At 40.5% G+C, this 6259-nt stretch overlaps 1 long non-coding RNA gene across 1 annotated transcript; it reads right to left on the bottom strand.

Annotated features, from left to right (window-relative positions):
* Positions 1-550: 550 nt before the first annotated feature.
* Positions 551-4614, bottom strand: LOC128627652 (uncharacterized). The gene is made up of 3 exons (XR_008391901.1): positions 4536-4614; positions 3916-3956; positions 551-628 (listed from the first exon to the last, which is right to left on the bottom strand). It is a non-coding gene; the product is annotated as an uncharacterized LOC128627652 (long non-coding RNA).
* Positions 4615-6259: the final 1645 nt, after the last annotated feature.

The following is a 6259-nucleotide window of genomic DNA, read 5'->3' as shown; positions in this document are numbered from 1 at the left end:
TCAACCACTTTTGCCCTTTTCATTTGCAAATATCCCTCTTTTGTGATGTGATTAGCGACATTGGCTCCTTTGTTTTCTGTAAAAGGTAACCACCTAAAGTAACCTTAGCACAGTAAATGAGGACCATCATGTAATGTGCCAAGAAACCCAATTAAGGCCGGTCACGGCAAGGGCTACGGCTTTTGCTCCCCTTGAGAGAAAAGCCATGCTGTCCCTTTTCCTCCACAGGATTTGGTAGTTCATGTGAATGTCTCATTTCATCCATAATGACTCGGACACTACGGGCTGGTGTCCACATCAGTTGAAGATCATGTGGAGTGGGAGTACTGTTGCAGCCATCTGGGGGGACTGAAGGTGGGAGCAGGGATTAGAGAAATCAATAGGGAAGCTGTCCCCACTAACGCCTGAAGAAGGAGAAAGACAGAGAAATAATGACAAGAACCTAGAGAGAACAGTTGCATGGAGATGGCTGTCTGAGAGTAGGGGTGGTCTTCAGAAATGCAATCCAACCAGAAAGGAAAGAGAGGAATAATTATTCAACATACCCTTCCTCCAACTTCAAATCTTCTGCCAGTGACCCACAATGGCCAAGGGATCCCATTGACAGGGGTCCATTCAGGTCAGTCTCCTAGGGCACAGAGAAAGTTGGGAAGGGCAAAGAATGGTCTGAAGAGGCAAAGGGAAGATGTTACCAGTGAATAAGAAAATATGTAAGATACATTACCTGTGGGCAAGAACACGGTTCAGGACTAGAATTGCTCTGCATGGGACTGGAAAGAAAACTGCCTAATTTTGAGCAGCTTGAAGCCTTTCTAAATGCTCTGGTGTGTTGGAAAACAGTTTAAGCCTACCTTTGGGCAAGAGGATGCTGCTACGGCTACCGATCACTTTATCCATAAACATGATCTGGCCAGAACCCACTGTCTTTTCTCCAGCCTCGTTGTCTACTATTCCCTTCTTACTCATAGTGCCCCACCACTTGCTCCCAAGCCCACCAAGGCTCTCAGAATGTTATTTTTGCAGCTGGACTCATTCTCACTCACTTCCTCTGGACAAATCCTTATCTTTGCAACTCAAATGCAACTTTTTCAGGGAAGGCTCCTTCAACATCTGTCCTCACCTTGTGCTATTCTTCCTGTACTTCTCCTCTGTGGCACTTATCCTAATAGCAATTTAAATATCTATTGGTGGAATGATTTGTTTAATGCCCATCTCAGTCACTAGACTCCAGTTCTCCCAGTCTGTATCTTCTCAAACCTTACAGCTGTGGAACTTTAAACATTGCTTAACATGTAGTAGGCACTCAGTAACTATATGTGAATCCATTAGTGAATGGATATGGTAGAAAAATCAGCAATGATTTCCATAGAGGTCGTCTTTCGCTTTTTTTTTTTTTTTTTTTTTTTTTATGTGTTTGCAGCTGCAGCCACTGTTTGGCTATCTTTTGTTGGAGATGAGACATGGATGAGACATGGATTATGAATTAGGAAGACAAGGTTTGATGCCAGGAGCTGAGTTAGTTAGCAAGTGTTAAGCAGCTATCAAAACACAGTCACCTAAGGAACAGCCTCAATGTCCATAAGCTGATGAATGAGTGAACAAAATGTGCTGTATTTATACAATGGAGTATTATTCAGCTATACAAGGAATGAAGTGCTGATACATGCTACAATATGGATGGACCTTGAGGACATTATGCTAAATGAAAGAAGTCAGACACAAAAGACTACATCTTGTACTCTTTCACTCAGAGGAAATGTCCAGATTAGGCAAATCCATGGAGATAAATAGTAGATTAGTGGTCCCCAGGGGTGGTGTGGTGGTGGGGAGTGGGAAGTGACTGCCAACAGGTACAGGGATTCTTTTCTCAGTGAAGACACTGTTGTGGAATTAGAGAGCAGTGATGATTGTACAACCTTGTGAATATACTAAAAGCCAGTGAATGGCCCACTTGGAAAAGATGAACTTTATGTTATGTGAATTATATATCAATGTTTAAAAACACGGTCAACATCTATCATTACACAAATAATGAGACATTCTGATCTACAAATAGGCTGAAGGATTGGAGCATGGTTTAGACTCTAGATTACTCTGGACATCAGAATGGCAGGCACAGAATTATTTCCCAAGAATCTAGGCTCATTTGTTTGGTGGCTTCCTTGGTATGCACTAAGGATGCTCATTCCTGATGAATACAGAATTGGAGTTGGGGGATTGAGGTTTTAGCCACCCACAAATGAAGGAACACCAACTTCTGACTGCAGAAAAGTGACTGTGTTATGGGCATGGTTTCAGTGATTATGCAAAGCACAAAACAAACACGATGGTGTTATTTGCCAGATTTCATGAGAGAAGTGGCCAGAAATCACTTCCATCAGCAAATATGTGAAAGTTTTATTTCCTTTTTAACCTTTAGAGCTCTGGTGTGAAGCAAATGGCTGAGACATCTGTTGGTCTTCCCTTCTAAGCATGAGATAAACATCAGATGAATGTAAATTACTGCCAAGGTCATGAAAAATAGGGAAAGTCTGAGAAACTGTCATAGATCAGTGGAAATGATCTAAAGTCAGATGAGATTCAGGAGGCATGACCACTAAATGTAATGTGTGTCTGGATAGGATCCTGGAACAGAAAAAAAGGATAGTGGAAAAATTAGTGAGATCTAAATAAAATGTGGAATTTAGTTAATATTAATGGAATAATGTGTATTTCTTAGTTGTGACTAAAAATGTAGCATGGTGACATAGATGTGAAAAATAGGGAATAACTGAATGGGAGCCATGTGGGAACTCTACTATTTTTATAACTTTTCTGTAAATCTAAACTATTCTAAAATTTAAAATTCAGTTAAAAACTTAAAAAGCACAACCAGATCCACCTCTCTGTTCTGACAGTCTTCTGTCTAGCTCACAGGTTTGTGAGGTTTTTTGTTTGTTTGTGTTTGTAACAATTATATGAGCTAATGAATGTAGGAACACACTACAAAGCTCTATGAATTAAGGTGTCACTATAAGCGATCAAGTCCAACCTAGCCTCCTAATCCCTCCTAAATTCCCGATGCAACCCTCTCTGACTATACAAAGGCTTTTTTTGCTGCTCCTGAGCCTGCTCCTCCTACCATTTCTTTCCCTCTGGCTTACGTGTTATCCATTGCCAACTGGTGGGCAAGTGTTGAGCATGGTTCGTACAAAGCTCCAACTGGAGGGTGTGAAGAAGTACAGGATAAGGGATGCTCCCCTCCTTGCATTTCCTCGGGGAATTTAGGGTCTACCAGGGGAATTACAACATCTGCACCCAATTGATGAATAATCATTGATAATGACGGTTCAAGATGATATGATACAAAGTAACTATCAAGGAAATGAGCAGTAAAATGCAGGGGAATAGTCCATGCTTGGTCCACAGAGTTAATTCATTATTTCCTGAAAGTTCTCCACCGCTGGCTGTCTCTTCATGTTTTCTATTTATTTATTTTTTCCTATTTATTGAAGGAAGGACTATACTGTTCAACTCACTTTGTCATCTAAAGAGAGGCAGGTTTGTATCGTGAGATCTGGGGTCTGATGGTGAAACTGGACCTCCAGCTCACTACTCACTACCTGCATGACTTGTTTTCAGCTATACAGTGTAAGGGCATGACCTAGAGCATGACCCAGGGCATGACCCAGGGCTTACACTAGGATGGATATGAGGATTAGGAGCTGACTTGGGTAGAGTGAGTCCAACAGGGCTTGGTAGGGGATAGTTGAGTGTGAGCTGTTATACCACTTGCATGGGTAGAGAAAGGAAGGGTGTGAAAACATTTTATAAAAATGAAGAGCCCAGGGCTTTAGGCAATCATTAAAACATAAGTTTACAAAAATTTTATAGTTGTAGGAAAACGTTTGTAATATCATGTAAAATGAGACTCACCGAATAGAAAATTCTGATATAGAAAGCCTATGGATATACACCTAGAAAAAATAAGATTTCAAGCTGTTAATTGTTAGGAAAATGGTTAGCAGTGGTTATCTGTGGGTCATGGCACTATTTAAAAAATAGTTTTCTATCAAAACACAGAAAGGTGGTCGCCAAGAGCTGAGAAGAGGATGGAAGGGGAATTAGGGTTTTACAGGCTTTCAGTTTTGCAGTATGAAAAAGTTCAAGAGATCTGTTTCACAGCAACATGCCTGCATATACTTAATGCTACATACTGAACTGTACACTTAAAAATGATCACGATGGTAAATTTAATGTTACCTGTTTTTTTTTTTCCCATCACAATTAAAAAAGAATACTTCTCTGCGGCAAACATAATTTTAAGAAAAAAATCAGTGGAAGGTGTTCTTTGATTTTTGAATGAAAGTCTTAACTACAGCTGGTTGGTGTAGCTTTTCGTGAGTATTTCTGTAGTTTATTGGCCCTGGCTGCCCAGTGGAGTTCACGTGGCAGCAGTAAGGCTTCCTAAGTAGAGCGGGGTCCTTCCACCTGTGTCCCCCACTCCCCCTGCTTTGTACTGAGAGAAAACATGGGCTATAGAAGAGGGGTATTACCGGAACTGTGTGGTTTGTCTGCTTTTCCTTCTGAGCCTAGGTTCAGTTGTCGGGTACTGAAGAAGGGTGGACACAGCAGCCCCTGACCCCTTCACCTACCCTGAGCCCCGCAGATTTTTACGTCAGCTGCTCTATTTGCAGTCCACTCTCCTCAGATCTGTGCTGCTGAATGTTCTTTGATCTGTAAACCTGAGTCTGAGCCAGACTGGTTGAGACAGAGGAGTCTGGGCTGATGATCTCAGAGCAGCTGTTTGGTTGCCCTTTGGTGGCTTCATAGACCCAGGTCTAACTGACGAAATACATGAGTCCCCTTGCAAGACTGGTGAGGAATGTGAACAGATACTTCACAAATCACGAAGAGCTGATAAACACATGAAAAGTGACCAACCTCACTAAAATAGAAGGAAGAGAAATAATGGCAACACTTTAATATTTAATGCTTTTTAGAAAATCTTTCCCAGGGTTTGCAAACAACTACCGATAGGAAGGTAACTGGCCTTTCTGAGAGGAAGTTGGCAATGTGTATCAAGACTGGAAAAATGTTTGTTCTAAGGAGAGAATATTCCATAAAAGCCACAGGAATATTCAGGAATTTAGTGAAAGGTAGAGGTGACATTTCAAATTAACAAGAACAGAGACTTTCATTTTAAACAATATTGAGCTCAGGAAAAAATCTTTAACTGTAAAGATATTTAGAAATGTCAGATAAAATATAACAAAATGCTTGAGTTCCCAAGATAAAAAGGGAATGCCCCCAGGGGCCAAACAATAAGGAACTGAAAACCAGTGGGGGTGGGGGTGGGGCAACACTGCTGCTGCCCTGGATTATTTGAACAATCTAAGGCTCCTGCCTTAACTTCCAGGTGGGTACAGGACGCCAGCTTTCAGGCTGGGTGGGTATGTGCCAGGAGGAGTTGAACCTGAAACTCATGTGTAGCTGGGATCCTTGAAAGTCCCAACCTTGAGTGGAAAAAATCAGTCACAATAGCTTCTAACTTCAAGAAAACCCTACCTTTGTTTGACTTGACTCTTGCTAAGGCCAATATCATGGAGGGTCTTAACCTCTGAGATTCTGTCCCCTTAGAAAACACTCAGCTGATTGATTCCCTCTGTGACCTCTCAAACTGGTTATGATATCCTGGCAGGTAGTCTAAACTCCAAGAGGTGGTCAAAATAAGACATATTTGTATGTTTCTTCTTCCTAATGGCCTATCTGTTGACCAGTTTGGCAGGTCTACCAGTATTTGAAATGTGATTCTACTTCCAGGAAATTATCCCACAAATTATAAGATACTTATAAAAATTCCCAATCATAAATAGCAATTGTATTCAGTACATTTTATTTATAAGAGAAAAAAGTTTGGAACTGCCCATGTCCAAAGGGGTGGACTGGGTAAACAAACACTATGTACCCATTAAAAGGAGTGAAGTTGATCTCAATGCATGAAAACAGAAAGAATATCCACGTGACATATTATGAAGATGTTTTAAAAAGTGATCTGCAGAACAGCTTTGTCCGATAGAAACAGAATGCAAACATATAGTAATTTCAAATATTCTGATAGAAATATTTTAAAACATAAAAAGAAATAGGTGAAATTAACTTTAATAATGTACTTTATTTCACATTATTTTACATTATTTTTATGTCTTTGAAACCTGATGTGTGTTTTATACCAACAATACATCTCAGTTCAGGAAAACCACATTACAAGCCCTTAGTA

Source organism: Artibeus jamaicensis, unplaced genomic scaffold, assembly GCF_021234435.1.
Source record: "Artibeus jamaicensis isolate MK-2021 breed Jamaican fruit bat unplaced genomic scaffold, CSHL_Jam_final contig_464, whole genome shotgun sequence".
NCBI classification, from domain to species: domain Eukaryota; kingdom Metazoa; phylum Chordata; class Mammalia; order Chiroptera; family Phyllostomidae; genus Artibeus; species Artibeus jamaicensis.
The sequence above is the reverse complement of the archived record's forward strand: the minus strand, read 5'-3'. Positions and strand labels throughout refer to the sequence as shown.